The sequence below is a fragment of the Sparus aurata genome, chromosome 21, assembly GCF_900880675.1.
Source record: "Sparus aurata chromosome 21, fSpaAur1.1, whole genome shotgun sequence".
In the NCBI taxonomy this organism is placed as follows: Eukaryota; Metazoa; Chordata; class Actinopteri; order Spariformes; family Sparidae; genus Sparus; species Sparus aurata.
The window spans coordinates 16,253,860-16,270,439 of NC_044207.1; positions in this window are offsets into that span (position 1 = coordinate 16,253,860).

A 16,580-nucleotide genomic window follows, 5' to 3' on the forward strand; every position below is an offset into this window, starting at 1 on the left:
AAACCTTAAGGGGTTTAAGAAATATTGTGGATAAGCAGACATGTTTTGCCATTATAGTGCATTAAAGTGACTGTTAGGTATTGTCTTTTGATATACTTCTAGTGTTCTTTCTGTAATTGCTGCAACCTTGGCTGCTGTTTTAGGTGTAGGTGTGATTTTTGAACTGAAGTGAATTGCTGTTATTGTACAACAGAAGTTTATGAATTCGAGCATTAAGTTTATTTCATAAGCTTTATCCCCTAATCAGGAGAGTGCATGAAATTGGCATGAATCTTATTTTATCTTGATGTCATTTTTAGGTCAGGTTTTGTTGTTCAGAATGTCTCCTGAGGAAATCTTGCAGCCAACAGAGGAGATTTGGGGGACTTGAGAAAATTTCAGTTTCCAGAGCGAGACTTCAAATACTGGAGGATGAGCCCAGCCCATAAGAGATACTGAGCAGTCTGCAGTTAGAAGGCTGTGAACTAAGGATCACCCATGCTTAACTCAAGTGCGGTAGGATTGAACTGTACACACACAGCTCGGGAGATAGCATTCATAACTTGCTTCACTCTGGTCCTGCAGCAGATCAGGAGTTTGAATTGCGATTCATACAAAATAAAAAAAACTAATACCCAAGTCTTTATTTACTTTTTAAAGTGTACAGTTTATTTTAGTTTTCAAATTGATTGCGGAAGCTGATTGTGATGTACATACTGTACATTATAACTTCAACTTACATTAGGTCCCCATTGCTTATTTGGTCATTATCCCATTCTAACTGTTTATTATAAATAGTTAAAATTTACTACTGGGTATTGTTCTCTATTTCACTACAGTGACCCATTTTATTTGCTCCTGCCTTTCCTAAGTTCTTCTGACTCTGGTCAAATCTTTAAAGCCTTTATTTTCTCATACTGCAACACATTGTAGCACATACAGGTTACAATTCCTTCAGAAAAGGTTTTATTGTAGGAGTACAGTATTCATATTATAGCACTGCAAAACTGAACTTACATACATAGATGAAATGTTAAGAATGGTAAAGCCAGAGTTCACAATACAATTTTGAAAAAAATTGGATTGTCCAAATCTGCCATAAACACAAAACAATTTGATGAATTAGCCACTTGTATTGGTATGATTACTGAATGTACTTAGATGGAAACATATTTACAGTGATCTCTTGAAGGCTTACAGGTCCACAGTTTGTAGAATCAGATTGCTTGGAGAGGAACATCGATAAAGTCTGTACCTCAGCTCTCAGCTGTTTCTTAGATTAGCCTAATGATCGCATTTTCCCCGAGAAGGCAGGAATCATCAATCATTTGTTACAAAAATGTAGATAGCTTACAGTAAAAGAGCTGCATGTTCATCATTCTGATTTTCGATCAACTGGATGCAGCAGTTGACGAGCAGTTTTCTTTCTATAAAAACTTGATGATTTATGTTGTTTTGTAACGTTTTCTCCTGCCTGTGACCCAGAACCAACCACATGAGGGCAGTAGTTTTATGAAAATACTCGGTGATATCTTACGTCAACAAAGTGAGGAATCTCTGCTGTCATCTCCTCAGTTTCTGTGCCCCTAACCTTCAGGAGGCTTGTTTGAAGTCTTAGGGATGTGTAGGCTCACAGAAGGAATTGCTGATCAAGTGTGCTTTTTAAGTGCATCAGAAGTGTGCAGCCAGCCTGCATCTCCTCGCCTTGTGCCTGTGTGTTCTTGTCTCTACAGAAGCTGCAGGACTCACCCTTGAGAAATCCCGAAACAAATATTTCTCTCTCCCCTCTCACACCCACACACCAGTATTCATGCTACACAAAAACGTACAACTGAAGTACACTTTTGTTGTTCCCACTTCAGCACTCCCAATGGAGATGATCAACAAGTAAAGGACGACTCGTGTCCCCTGATAAGTTGTGCTAAACTCACAAATCAATTAATCTGAATTTCTACTTTTTATCTCGTGTCTTTTTCATCTTATTCGGTCAGGTTCTGTACTTGCCTGAGCACTTAACTGAGACTCTTGGTCATTTGCATTTTGAGTGCATACTGGAGATAAAAAAATGGTCTCAAAATGAAGTCACTTGGGACTTAATGCAAGGAGACGAAGTTCTGCTGCTGGATAAGATTGGTTAGGCAGAAAAGGGAAGGTAGAGTGAAAAGTTCCTAGTAGTTGGTATCGGTGGAGACATCTCAGCATAACTCGAGCTAATATCACTGGTTCTCTGTGTGTGTGTGTGTGTGTGTGTGTGTGTGTGTGTGTGTGTGTGTGTGTGTGTGTGTGTGTGTGTGTGTGTGTGTGTGTGTGTGTGTGTGTGTGTGCCTCAGGGAGTAAAAAAAAAAAAAAACTGGCTCTAATCAATAGCAGAGTTGACTCATCATTGGTTTGCCATTCCCGCACACTTGCTGATGCGAATACTAACTTCCCAACTCTGTGTGTTATGGCTATCATTTGGTGTGGCACATTGTCAACGTTTTCACAAGTTTGGCTCAGAAAAATGCTCTGGTGCTGTCAATTTAATGTTCTCCCTGGGTGTCTCATCAGTGCAGCCCGGTGTACACAGAAAAACTGAAAATCCTAAGACAGAGTGCATTTGCAGTCATGATTACCATAAATCTCAAGCCAAGGTGCTGTGGTGATATAGTGAGCCATTAGAGATATGACAAATACATTCATTAGCTTCCCCACAGCACCTCAGCTCAGTGCTCTTACTCCCTGGTGGAGGTGTGAATAACTTTGTTGTCGCCTCTAAAGGCAGAGGTATCGACCTGAGGCAAAGACAGGAAAAGATGTTTGAGGAAGATGGATCGACGTGGCTCACCTTCAAGTACTATTCTTGGGCTGATTATGATTATGAGAAATGTCTGACAGGTGAGCGTTTTTTTGTCTCACCTACAGGTCAGGGAGATAAAGAACAGCTGGCTTCGCTAATGGAAAGCCGTACCAGCTCATGTGACACTCGTTGTATGTGATTCTTAAAAGTGATTTTTGAATTAAGATCTTGGAGCAAAAATAAATTCCTTTTTTTCTTGAGGTCTACAAAGCTGTCACGGTAAATTATAAGTCCTTCACAACCGTATACTTGTTGTAGCCTAGCAAACATTAGATTGAAGAGCCTGTATTTATATTCAGTCTCTATGGTGATTCAGTCGGCAATGTGAGAAACCACCATCACGCAAATAGAAAAATGTATTTTAAAAAAAGAGTGTGCAGATGGAGGGACTGTGGTGACATCACACACTTTTATCACCCAAGAAGCTTCCCAGCCATGACAGATAAACGCCTTGACATCCAGGTTTCCACTTTTATTTCCCCTAAAAGTCCAGCTGCTCTTTAAATCACATGCCATGTGTTCTACTTTGAGAAAACAAATGAAATATTTATATTTAATATTTTTTCATTTCCTGATGGCACCCTCTAACTTTGCATTAGTTTGATGGAAACTGTGAGAACTTGAGCGCTTAAGAACTGCAATGAGGCATAAAGGTGCAGTGTCAGCGCTATATCATAGGCAGACAGCAGCTAAAGTCTCTTATTCTAAGTACAAAAACTGATCGAGCATCTTGTCCTGCACTATTGCTTGTTGAATGACCGAACAAGCATTGACAGGGTGAGTTAAAAGAATAAAACATAAAAAACAAACTTCTGCTATAGTTTATATTCATGTTGTAGCAGTGATACTGAACAGTATAGTAAGACCGCACCACCAACTAGACTTTTTAAAGTGCCATGTTTTGTGGTGTCCAATGTCTTCCTGAGTAGATGCACTGAGGCACATTCAGATTAGAATTTGGGAATACCAACACTGAAATATCAAAATCCAACTTGCATTGAATTGCAGCATCAGCCTGGCAGCTGCTGCCAATCATACCCTGACACAAAACTTGCCCTTCAGCTAATGAGATACCCAAATACTTTTTTTTCCCTTTATGGTTGGCGATCTGCTGCCGGTCTAATGCAGCGTAAAGATGAACTGTTGTGTACTTTTTTGGTTGGGGTAGTCGGGTCATACATTTTTACCTCACTGCGCCATAACAGCTGGGAGTCTCCATCGCTGGCACAATTTCTGCCATACCAACTATATTCCTGTTTTTAAACATTATAGTATAGGTCAATCTTCAAGATGACATTGTTACCTGACACTGACTGAATTGTTCTGATATTGTAAGCCCTATTTGACACATAAAAATATGCTAAATAGATTAGCTGAACCGTGGAAGCAATTGTGGTAACCGAACTATGAATAGTTCCCCGTTAAAAGGTCAGTCATGCCTCATTTAGGGAACATAATTGAATCATTTGCCTGGGGAATACATATTAATCTCTCATGAATGTCTAATTGATTTAAATTTAGACCATTAAAAATTAGAAAGTCGGAGCAAGTTACATTTAGCTAAGATGTGCACATCTATACTGTACACTGCACAAAGGCACCAGATATATGCACACCCACATTGGCTGATCTCGAGACAATACAGTCGGAAAAAAACCCAGGATAGTTGCTGAGTGACAGCTTTTAAAAATAGCTGACGTACACATCCGCAGACGCAGGCTTCTTCAATCTGTCCTAATGCAGAGCAGGCTGACAGCAAATTTGTCCCACCTAACCTGCTGCAGCAGCTAAGTGTAATGAAGGCGATGCCATCCCTGCTGTTAGCTCCTTAATGTCAAAGACAGTAAGGTTGACTGCCCCGCAGTTGTAGCTTATTGCAGGTCGCTGTCAACCTCTACTGTATCCATGACTAATATAAAATGATATTTCTTGGTTACATTAATGTTTCTAACAATGTAGTGAATGAAACAAACTTTATGCTTAGAAAGAAAAATTGATCTGTTGACTCTGTTAAAGGAATTGCTCCACAGTTCGGGGAATAATCTTGGCAAGAGAAAATAATTAGGTCAATACCATTCGTATGTCTGTGCATTAAAGGAGGAGTTTGTAGGATATAAAGGGCATATAGTGGTGAGGTTGAAGATTGCAACCCCACTCCTTCTCTTTGGTAGCTGCCCAAAAATGCCAAAAATGCAAAAGAGCCAGTGTTTTATCCGTTCTGAGCTTCTGTAGAAACATGGTAGTGGAACATTGCAGACTCTGGAAGAGGACATGCTCCCTTTGTAGATGTAAAATGCCTTTCAAAGGTAATGCAAACACAAATATTCTTAGTTTCAGATTATCATACACTGATGAAAACATAATTATCAATATTGAATTCAGGTTCTTCCAATATTATATTCAATTTCTGCCCTAAATCCTTCACAGTATATCCTACACAAGTTAGAAGTTGGATCAAGGAGGTAGCTGTTTAGCAGTGGGACAACATACAACATGTTGATTAGATATCTTTAGATGTGTTGGTAGGAAGGCTTTTGGACTTGTAAAAAGGGGCCAGTTTTAGTCTGCATGCTAATCTAAGCTGAGCTAACCACTGCCAGCTTTACCTCCATCGTGCTTAGAAGAAGTGAACAAGCTAATTTCCAAAAAAATACTGAAATATTCCATCGGCCCCTCTTCAACAATACTTGCTTAGCAAGACTGCATGGTCATAAAAGACAATCACACAAACACTGATTCACTTACAAATAATAACACTGTAGTACATTTAGCTGCTCTGGAACAAATCCGAGCAAATTTGCCACAGACTGTCTCAGAGCTAACAAACCCCCTGGCAGAGATTTAATGAACATGAACACATATTACAAACATCGCAAATTCATGAACAACCAGATAGTAAGAAAGAAGGCAGCTGAGGAGGCGTGTGGAGTTACATTTCGGAAAGCAGGCAGCAGCGAGGAAACCAAACTCATCATTGTTTACTGAATGAGTTCCATATGTTTATATAGAGACATACACTGTTGGTCATGGACGTGCATGATTCAAGGGGCGCGTGGAGCATGACTTTGAAATGACTTCCATGCCTGCCTGAACTAGTGAACACATTACAGACAATGGTTGTAAGTGATTTAATAAAAAGCATCATATTTCTTTGATCATGCTGCTTTCCCCACATCCCTGGAAGCTCTTTCCTTGAAGATCCAATCTCTTTTTACAATACCCACACCAAGGCCATGCCAGTCCTTCACACAGATCAGTCTCCGAGGCTTGAGCAGTAAAAAGTTAATCTGGAAGAAGGGCCTGTTCGTCTATGCCTCGACATGCTTGGCTGTCAGTCAAAGATCTCGATGCACCTGTCCTAACAGCCATAGAAGCGAACTTCGCAAATGGCCCTCTTCAGGACCTGTTGACCGCCATCCCTTTATCATCCATCGACCCCATAGTACCAAAATTACTGAGAGGGACTGAAAGCTGACCCAATATGTGACTGCGAGTCTGTTCTCGATTTCACATTTACATTTTAGGCTTTTATGCATGATTTGAGCAATTTACTATTCATTATTAAAAAGTAGTCAGGGATATTAGTGCATATGTGCATGGATATGCAATAAAGGTCAAATGAAATGTGTTGCATTATTTTTGGGCACCGAAAACATTCACAAAACGCAATAAAAATTCATATATGTCACAGTAAACAATCATGTTAAAGGGATATTCTGGTGTAAATTTAATCCATGTTCTAACACACCGTGACACCGAGTAGGACCCCCCCCGAGAGATAAAGTTTGCAGACCGCTAGCTTATGTAGTTTTATCATCCTCAGAAACGACCGCACGACAACATTACATTGCAGTAAATTTCTAATATTGCTAAAGTTTGGTGCTGTTCTGAACATTATTTGTGGCTTTTTGATGGCGGTTTTATACTTGGATCCATTTACTGCAATGTATTGTTGTCATGCGGTCGTTTCTGAGGATGCTAAAACTACGTAAGCTAGTGGTCCGCAAACTTTATCTCTCGAGGGGGGGTCCTACTCGGTGTCACGATGTGTTAGAACATGGATTAAACTTACACTGGAATATCCCTTTAAACGCTAAAACATGTCAAAATCTCTTACTAATTTTAAGTAGCGTAGTGGTGTAGTAGTGTAGTAGTTGCTTGAATATACAGCAGTGATGGCTGTGCTGGTGGGCTGCCCCACTTTTCCCACTTCCCAAGAATCAGACCTTCTTTGGATAAGACTTTGTATCTTTAAATGAGCAACACTAGATATTACACATTTGAGTAAAATGGATGATTTGGAATTAAAATGGAGATTAAAAATGTCTTATGTTGTGTACATTTACTGAAAGGCGACAAATTTCTTGCCCCGGGCGCAAAAATCTCCCCATTATAAATTGCACATGTGCACTTTACTCACTGTTATTCAAGAGATGGGAGCTGGCTTTGCGCTGAGCTTCACCACCCTCGAGGCCGTGGTAAACAGCACGAGAAGGAATTGATGTAGGAGCAGGTAATGCTGAAGTTCGTGGAGAGTTGGAGGACCCTTGTGTGATTGAGTGAGTTGCAGAGCATAGATTGAAATGGAGAAGGAAAGTTCAGTGAAGTCACTGAAAACAATTGGCCAAGCAATTGAGAGGGGAACACTGCAAGAAAAGCTTAGAGTGAAAGAGCCTCGGCTTGATCATCCAGATATCGTTATAAAACAACAAGGGCAATACAGCTGGAGACAGTGCACCCCGTCTATTTCACTAGGCTGGGTCGCTAAGAAGTCGTTGCTAACTGCATGCGGCGAGATTAAAGGCATGAGCATTCTAATGGTCACATGGAAATTCCCATGCATCTCGGCATGTTTGATAGAATAAATATAAATACATAAATATTGCTTCTCAGCTCGATGAAGGCTACAAGAGAGGGATCTGAAAAGCAGGCACATCCTGTCTAAAATAATAGACTGGTATATAATAATAGATAGGTCTGTGGTGCATTTCGGCTAATCCTGCATGGCCATGATGAAAGTGTACGCTCAGAAAATCCAGGTGTTTTCAGAGGACTGGTGGATTTTGTAGCATCACTAGATGCAGCAGTACAAGAACATCTGCAGAGTGCTGCTGTGTTTAAAGGAACTTTTAAGATGGTACATCGCTGCTTGCACCTTTAATTTTAAAAATGTATTTAAGTAAACTATTGTGAAGCACTAGTCAGTTGCTTTGGTGCATCCTACTGGTGATACATGGTTCTAGCACATCTGACAAATTATTTTGACATATTTCACCAGCTTCCACTGATATAAAGATATGAAACATGAAATTTACCACCACTTATGTGTGTGTAAGCATACAGTATATTCTGTATAGTATTCCAACAGTTGATCTGTTTCTCTCTTTTAAATTTTTGTTAATTTTGACAGCTCTGTTCTTTTTTAAGTAGTTGGATTGGACTCACAATCCAGCGCAGCAAATAGGAACTCTGACTGGCCAGCTGTTTATGTCATAGCGGTGTTCTGTAAATATTCAGGCTGTCCTTATCAGAACAGCCACAAGGTCGACAGCGAAAGCAGTTATTTTCAATCGATATTCAAGTTACCCGTGAGGAGGCGGCATCCAGTGGCTGTAGTGATTATTATGACAGCAAAGAAGGAAGTCAGGTGACGTAATATGAAGTGCAACAAGTCTGCATAGGGAGGACAACAAAGGACAGGACTTTGACCCAGGGGTCTGCCGTTTGTGTCCAGTGTGAAAGTGTTAATCAACAAGGAGTTATTATAGTTACAAATGTAGTTGAGTTATGTCAAACACATGAAATAACTTAAAGTTATGTACATTACATAGGTAAGTTCGTGGCCGAACTTAAATCAGGGATGTATGAATTTTTAGCCAAATCATGATTTTTCTCCACTTCTAACCAAGTAGTTTAATTGCTGAAAACCCAACCAAACTGGGCATCTGACGAAGGTCCAGCCACTGACAATCAACCTATTGTATAAATGTTGATATGATAAGTATGAAACGTACAAATTGAATGTATTTGTGGTTTGCAGAAATAAACAATGCCAATATTTTGTTCTGCCGACTGGACTCTCAAATACACTTTTGTTTAGCCAAGCATTTGAGCAGTCAATGAGTAGATGGCATCCCTGCAATAGAGAGGGCCATGGTCCCAGTCTGAAAAATAATCGACCAAGTTACTGGTGTATTCTTCAAGTCAAAGTACTAAGAGCAACGTCAACTGAGCAGAACAACAAACAAATGTACTATATTAAGTGACTTTGTGTTTTAGTGGTATTGTCATGCGTGGGAAGAACATCACGTTGTAAATCTGTAGCCAAACCTAAGCTAATAAAAAGGATGGATCGTCGTAACATGAGTCAATACAGAGTCAACAAGTCTGGGCTGTGACAGGTTTATTGAGCCCATTCATTCAGAGGGACGAACCCTTAGCTGCTGTGCACACAGATAAGGGATGATTGCAGAGGAGTGCAGCCAAATACAGAAATGCAAACCTGAGCAAGTGACATTCAAAATGAACACCAATTGCGTGGCGCATCGGTGTGAAGGACAAACACATCTCTTCAGCTGTATCTCTCTCCATCTATCTTTATCTATCGACACAGTCTCTGTTTCCATAAATTCAGAGGTACCCTACGTCTGTTTCCTCTACTTATTTTCCCACAGTGAAATATCTGAGATGATCTCAGATAATAATTCCTGCCTCTGGGTTGAGTGCTTCGGTTTGTTTGTAGACAGTACAGAGTTTACAGTTGCTTTGATCATCCAAAGCAGCTTGAGGGAATGTGACATTTATGCGTGTGTGTACTTGTTTTGTCAATATTTGCTGACTGAGGGATGTTGGAAAAAAATGTGTTGAAGTGTGAAGCGTATTGGTTGCGTTAGTGTCCTGTTTTTAATGTTTTGTTTTTTATTTGTACAAGCAGTGTATTAGAGGCAGACTTGATTCCCATTGTGGTGAAGCGTGCATTAAAAGCTGTGTACTGTTTTTTGCACAGTGAGTAGATAATTGCCTCCAACTGTTATAATTCCATTAAACTACGGTCTCTGAAGAATCTTTGGACCAACACTTAATATAATCATTGTTTGTGCAAAGTGGATCAGCCTGCGGTTTCAAAGTGTTTCCATTTTAAAGCACTACCATTAGAGATTGTTGACAAGCCTGCTCAGAAAAGACTTTCAAAAAAGTGTCACTACAAATAGGTACCAGTGGAATCCAAACAGCTCGAAAAATGCTCCTCAACACCTCCTAGAGGAACTTTTTTGGAAATTGAACATCTGACACCTCTGATCAATCCCATTCACTTTGCATGAGAACATGTCTTATTCAGTAACTTCTAGGTCACTTGACCACCTATGTGAAAGTTTAAAAAAAATTGTCACTACAAATAGGTACCAATGGAAGACCTTTTTTGGTAGTTGAACATGTGACACTGACACACATTTCACCTCTGATCCATCCCATTCACTTTACATGGGAACACGTCTTTTTCAATAAGGTCACTTGACCCATGGCTCAAAATCGGTGCCACAATGTCAAATGCCTTTTTTTGTTGGACTTTGGTGGAATTAAATTTTTTATGGAAACATCGGTTACTGACCCACTTCAGTTTTCTGCCTCTGACCTAACCCCAAAACCCCGAAAAGGGGGTTTAGGGTTCAGGGGATAGGGATAGGGCCAAGCAATGGCAAAGTTCATTTTTGCTGAAAAGGAACACTGTTTCTCTGAATATAACCACAATTATAAACACCATTAACTGAAGGAGATACAGAGATAAATAATTTGCTGATATAATGAGAGAGACCAGGAACATAAAATGATAGTCACAGTTTGAAAGCATCTTAAACAATTGAACTCCAAGACCAACATTTTATTGCAAGGGCCAATTAGCTTATGTATTTAATATTACAACGCCAAATCAAAGTCTTTGGCATTGTAAGGGTTGCTTCCGTTTTGATTGTTTGTACCTTTCTCGGTATACTAGTGATCTTCAGACAGCAAAAAGAAGTTGGATGTGGAAAAACATTATGAAACCTCCACCCAAGTCCAGTCTCATCACAGCTCTTTCAATTGCAGTTAAAATGGTATTGCATTTGTAATGGATTTTCCTGGGGTTATTGAAGTGTGTTTGAAGTTGCTAACTACATCTTGGCAACCTCACCTGAACCACTTCCAACTATTTAAATATTCAACTCTTTTGTGTTTTTGATTTCTGTAAATGGGAACATTGAGGATCAAAGAGGGGGAAGAATATCTACTTTTTGGTAAAGATCCAGAGCAAAATGAGACTGGGAGGGGAGGCTTTAGTTCATTTTCAAACTGAAAACAGCAATGTTATTTTCTTTAAGTATCATAACGATGAAAGTACTATTTCCATGCTTACTCATCTGGAAAGAAACCCAATTATCAAGTCTGACATACAAAGGGAGGCCTGCGATGGAGGCTAAATCTTGTCTTGTTATACTCCGGCTTTAAATGTAAAGTCTAAGTGTTCCCTGCCACCGATAGCTGTTAACTTTAATGACTTCAATCACCACAGTTGACTTGTTTTAGAGACACTCTGTGGCTCTGTCTTGAACTCAAACTGTTTTCCACTGCCCTCGGACGTGCTTCGATTGCATAAGAGAACACCTGACGGGATCGAAACTGAATTGATGTTTAAAAGCAACTTCTTTCCTCAGTTAGGTCTGAAATTGGCACAGGGACTGAAAGCTCCTTTTAAAAAGCACCATTTCTCAGGACTGACATTTTGTCTTTTTTTCCCTCTTTTTTTAACACAATGTCATCCATCTTAAAGTGGAAAGATCTGTTTCCCAGCTTTATTTCTTTCGTAGTTTTCCTGTGATGCCTGTCTTTGGCAGAATGTCTGAATCCCATTTTAACACACATTGATAAGGCGATCTCCCACTCTTAAAGGATTAGCTCACAGCTGTCAGGATGATTTGTAGCATTGCATGCTATAATCAGAACAATCACAAATATGCTTTGTATGTCAGTGAAAAGGATATATCACACTCCTCTGCTTAACATATTGTTTTATTCTAGTCCTTTTTTCATTGCAAAGCTGGACTGACAGCTACAATCATCCACACTGTTGTTCAGCAGACATTAATGTTTATACTGTAATAATGATAAATAGGAGCTTCCTGTGGTTGTTCATATAAAGACCAGAGTAATTATGTTTCTCATTTGGGTGATGGCTAATGTCTCACAAAGTAGAAGTGTGTGTTAAGTACAACTTCTGAGTCATTTCTGTATTCCACATTGAACTTTTCTAAATTGGTCTGGGTTTATTTCCTGCACCTTGTATTTGTTCATTTCAACAGCTGACAGGAAATACATTTCAACCTATGAAACACAGTCCCAGTGAACGAGAATAGGCTGTTAACACCACATCACGGCAGTGGTGGAAGAAGTATTTGGTCATTTATTTTAGTGAAAGCATAAATACTGCAATGGGAAAGTACTCCACTACAAGTAAAAGTCCTGTATTCCAAACCTAATCAAAAGTACTATATCTTCGGATGCTGTACGATGTATGTTGCATTGTACTGCTGTAGATGTTAAAGGGATGAGCTCATTTGAACTACTTTAAATACCGTAGTTTCAGCGATGCTTCATATTCTGTCATCATATGTTTGTAGCATTGCTGTCCATTGAAAACAACATATCTCTAAAATGTAAAACTTTCATGTGCTGCCCTGTTTTCAGTGACGTATTTTACACTTATCCAATTTTAGAATTGTTTATTTGTCTTAAGAAGTACGAGGATGTTCTCAACTCATAAAGACACACTTAATCCTTCAGTTTATCGCAAACATTAAAAATTTAAGAACCACAAAATTCAACCAATGGTAACCAAAGCCGTCACGCAAATGTGCGCTAATGGAATAAGGGATACTAATTCTCTCAAGACATCTGAGGCATATCATGTTGTGTCAGCTGAAACCTAGTAAACCCTCTGCTTATCTAATTCCACTGATTTCTCTATTTAAAAGCAATTACTCACACTCTTCTGTCACCACTATTAACTATTCACCCTCGCCCCCACTTGATTTTCTACTGCATTTATGTGCATGCTGGGTTGTCTTTTTTTATGAATCAGTTCCTGCTGCATGTGGTTTAGTGTGTTGCTTTATATTTCATACTGTTATGTTGTATTTCTCCTGTAGGGACTGTCCCCCGAGGTAGTGGTAGAGTTTGTTTATATTTTCAGTCAAATTTCGTATGACGCTCACAGAATCCAACTGATATTAAAACTGCTAAAGCTCAAGAAGCAATACGATATAGTTTACAGAGCAGCATGTACTCCAGGTGATACGAGGTGTGAAAGCTGTTAAATAATTCAGAATAACTCAAACACATTAAATGTCTTGCTTCTTCACTTTAAAGCCCCAAGAAACTCAGTTTCATACTGAATCCTTAAATATTTCAGGGCTAAATAAGGAAGTTAGGGGGAAAAATATGAAAGATACAAGTTTAAAACTGAACACAAACTCCTCAATCTGTTGTTTAAATGACTTAGTGGCAGATTTATTCACTAAAACGTATGGATATTGTATTTAGCATATCTTTTCATCAAAAATAGAGTTAAACAGCTGGCATCAATGACAAATAATGTGCTACATTAAATGTGTCCACTGTGGCGCATCAGTGGTAAGTAAACCAGGCTGATGATTGTCTCAGTGTGCTGAAAGATAAGCATCTTGTGCTTATCAACCCTGATTTAAAATGATTTTAATTATGAGCACCTACTCACTGCAGGTACATGCTGTTTGATGCAGTCTTACGATTTAGCTTTCATTACATTAGCGGTCCAGTTTTGGGTCGCTGCTCTACGGGGCTGTTGGACAGGAAAGATGATGATGGCACACTCTCTGGTCGAGAGATGCTCCACATAAAAAATCGCTAATTGTTTGTCTGAGAGAGGTCTACAAGCACATAATAACTGAACAGGAGTGTTGCGCTAAAGCAAGCACACTAATAGAGAAGGAATACATGAGCGAACAAGAGTTTGGGTCAGTGAATCAAGAACACTAATGACAAGAAAAGAGAATTTTTGGCTGGTTGCAGCGTTTGTGGGTTGGCAGGGTCGTGGTTCATTGAGCTCTAGTCCGAGGAAGCCCTCCGTAGGTGGTGGTGCTGGAACATGTCGGATGTACAGTATTTGTTTAATCGCCGCTGGGCCAGGGACTTTCTGTTCAGTTTGTACTCTCTCTTCTCCTACCATTAGAGTCATGACTGTGAGGTGTCCTGAACTGGATTTGTTTCCTAGGTGCTGCTCAATGGCGGCTTCTAATACTTCATTTACTTAACAGTAATGAAGCCTAGAGGGCACTTCATCACATTTTCTCCAGTGGAAGGGCACCTTGGAGGGCACTATTCGTTTTCTCTACTGGAAGAGCACCATAAAGGGGAACCCTACGCATTCTTTAGACGGGAAGTATGCCATAGGGCACTTTATGACATTTTCTCCTCTGGAGGGGGACCTTTTGAAGGCACTTGATCATTTTCTTCTGCACAGGAAGGGAACTTCTGATAGCGTTACAATTCTTTTTTTTTTCCTCCACTGCAAGGGCTTCTTATGGGCCATTTTCTTATTTTTATTAGTTTTCTTTATACCTGTCATTCTGTACAAAACTTGCAGTAAAAGTACTTCCAGAATTTTAGAATCCAGATTCTCAGTGCCTAAAGAAGTGTCTCAGTAAATACATGGAGAAGTCTTTGACACCAGTGCACTCTAGGGATCAATATCTCAAGAGATCCATACTGTATTACCCAAGGCATGAAGTTGCTGTTGCTACTTCTCTGCCTTTAGGATGCTTGCATTGATCTGACCTGGAGGGGAGTTTCATCCTTGAGCCTATCAGAGATGGAGCTGTGGGCGGTCGGTAGTCTCATAGTGGATATCCAAAAAGTATTGCGTCCATATACTGTACGTTTTGTATATTCAAGCATACTTGTGTTTGCTGCATGTGCATATAGTGCAGGGACACTTAGCCCAACACTGATGGTTACCTTTGGGCATGCAGCAGTGCGTGGTTAAAAAAAAAGTCTCCAAGGTCATGACACACAGTGTGCAATCACACCTCTGTGCCACCTAAAAGGCTCCAGAATAAGTCAACATCAACACGAGTAAACAGACTGCAAAAGGTGTGAGTCTGTATTAAACAGCAAAATCCCGTGATCATTACTCCAATGTAGTGGGAGGATTTCACTGGTTTACATTAATTAGTGTGTTATAAGCCACTCACCTCTAGGCATAGTTTACAATATTTTGACCGTGGAAGATGTACTGTCAGACTAATGGCTACGTTAAGTTGCTTGGAAACAAATGTTTTATGTATCAAAACATTTAACTCCCTCATAAGACTCAGAGCAGACGCATGCTTTGGTTAAATCCGGCTACTTGAGAATTTGTTTGCTCCATAATTAACTTCTATTCTTGGATTTCAGTGCATCTACAAATGGTGTTTGAGAATCTCATTGTTCACAGAAATTCTTATCCAGTTCCCATCTTACCCTCTCTTCATTGTGCATAAATAATCCTATTTTTAGCACAAGTACATTCTGATAAGGCGTGAGATGATTTAACTTGTTAACACAGCGCAAAAGCTTGTTTGATTTGACTTGAACATTTCCGGCATCAAGTGAGAAGCATATGTCGTGTTTTCTTGTTGGGTTTTATTCACAGATATTTATTATATTATACTTATTATATTATCACATTATTATACTAGCACTTCACTGATCTCCTCCAGGGCATTTGTTAAGAGAATCATTTGTATTCACTGCAAAGCTGATGCATTCAAAATAGCAATAGATAAATACGAAAACAGTTTAGTTAAGGAATATCACATCAATTTGAAAGTTATTGTAATCTGCTCCCAGAAAAAAATGGTCATAACTTTATTTGAAGGGCTGTGTGTTAGACTGAAGTGACACCCGTCCTTGTGAATGTTGTTAGTCAGTGTCATTCTGTAAGTTATGTTGCTATTAATGCCAAGTTAACTTCATTTTATTTACCCAAAACAACATAACTTGTCATAAACAGGTTTGCCAGTGACATAACAGCCAATGCCAAAACCAACCACGTATGGCAGTCGCACTAAATAGTTTCTTGAAGTTTGATAATTAGGTATAATAATTGTTATTCCGTGTTTAAGACGAGTTAGTCTTGGTTCATGTCAAGCTCTCATGACAAAGGCAACCCAAACATTGTCAACATCTGACTACATGACAGTTAATAACATCGATCATAGGCGTGCATAGAGACTCCCTCATGCTCTTTCATGACAGGTGCCATGTCTGTCTGATGCAACATCCCTGCAAGTATATGAATGATATTTCTTGTTTTAGTTTTTTCCTCTTAGTGTATTTAAGTTTCGGAAGGATGCAGTAGATAGTTTTGGGTTAGGGTTAGCAATAAACATATCTCCAAACCACTGATTCATTCAGATGTGAAGGGCTATTAACTAAACTGAAATTTCTACAAAACATGACTCATTACGTTTGACATTACATCTCTATGGCTTTGCTTTTATATGGTGAGATGGAAGTAACGGTGTGTGGAGTTACAGCTCAGAGGGCCTCCAAGCCAGTGACCACAGTTCAGGACTTTGATTCAACATTTGTGTGACACTACGTGTATGTAACGGGACTTTGGGACATCTCCAGCATATTTGTGGTAACAAATAGAAGTATTTTACCAAAGCATAAGCACAGGGCTGTCACAAGGTAAAATTGAAAATGTAAC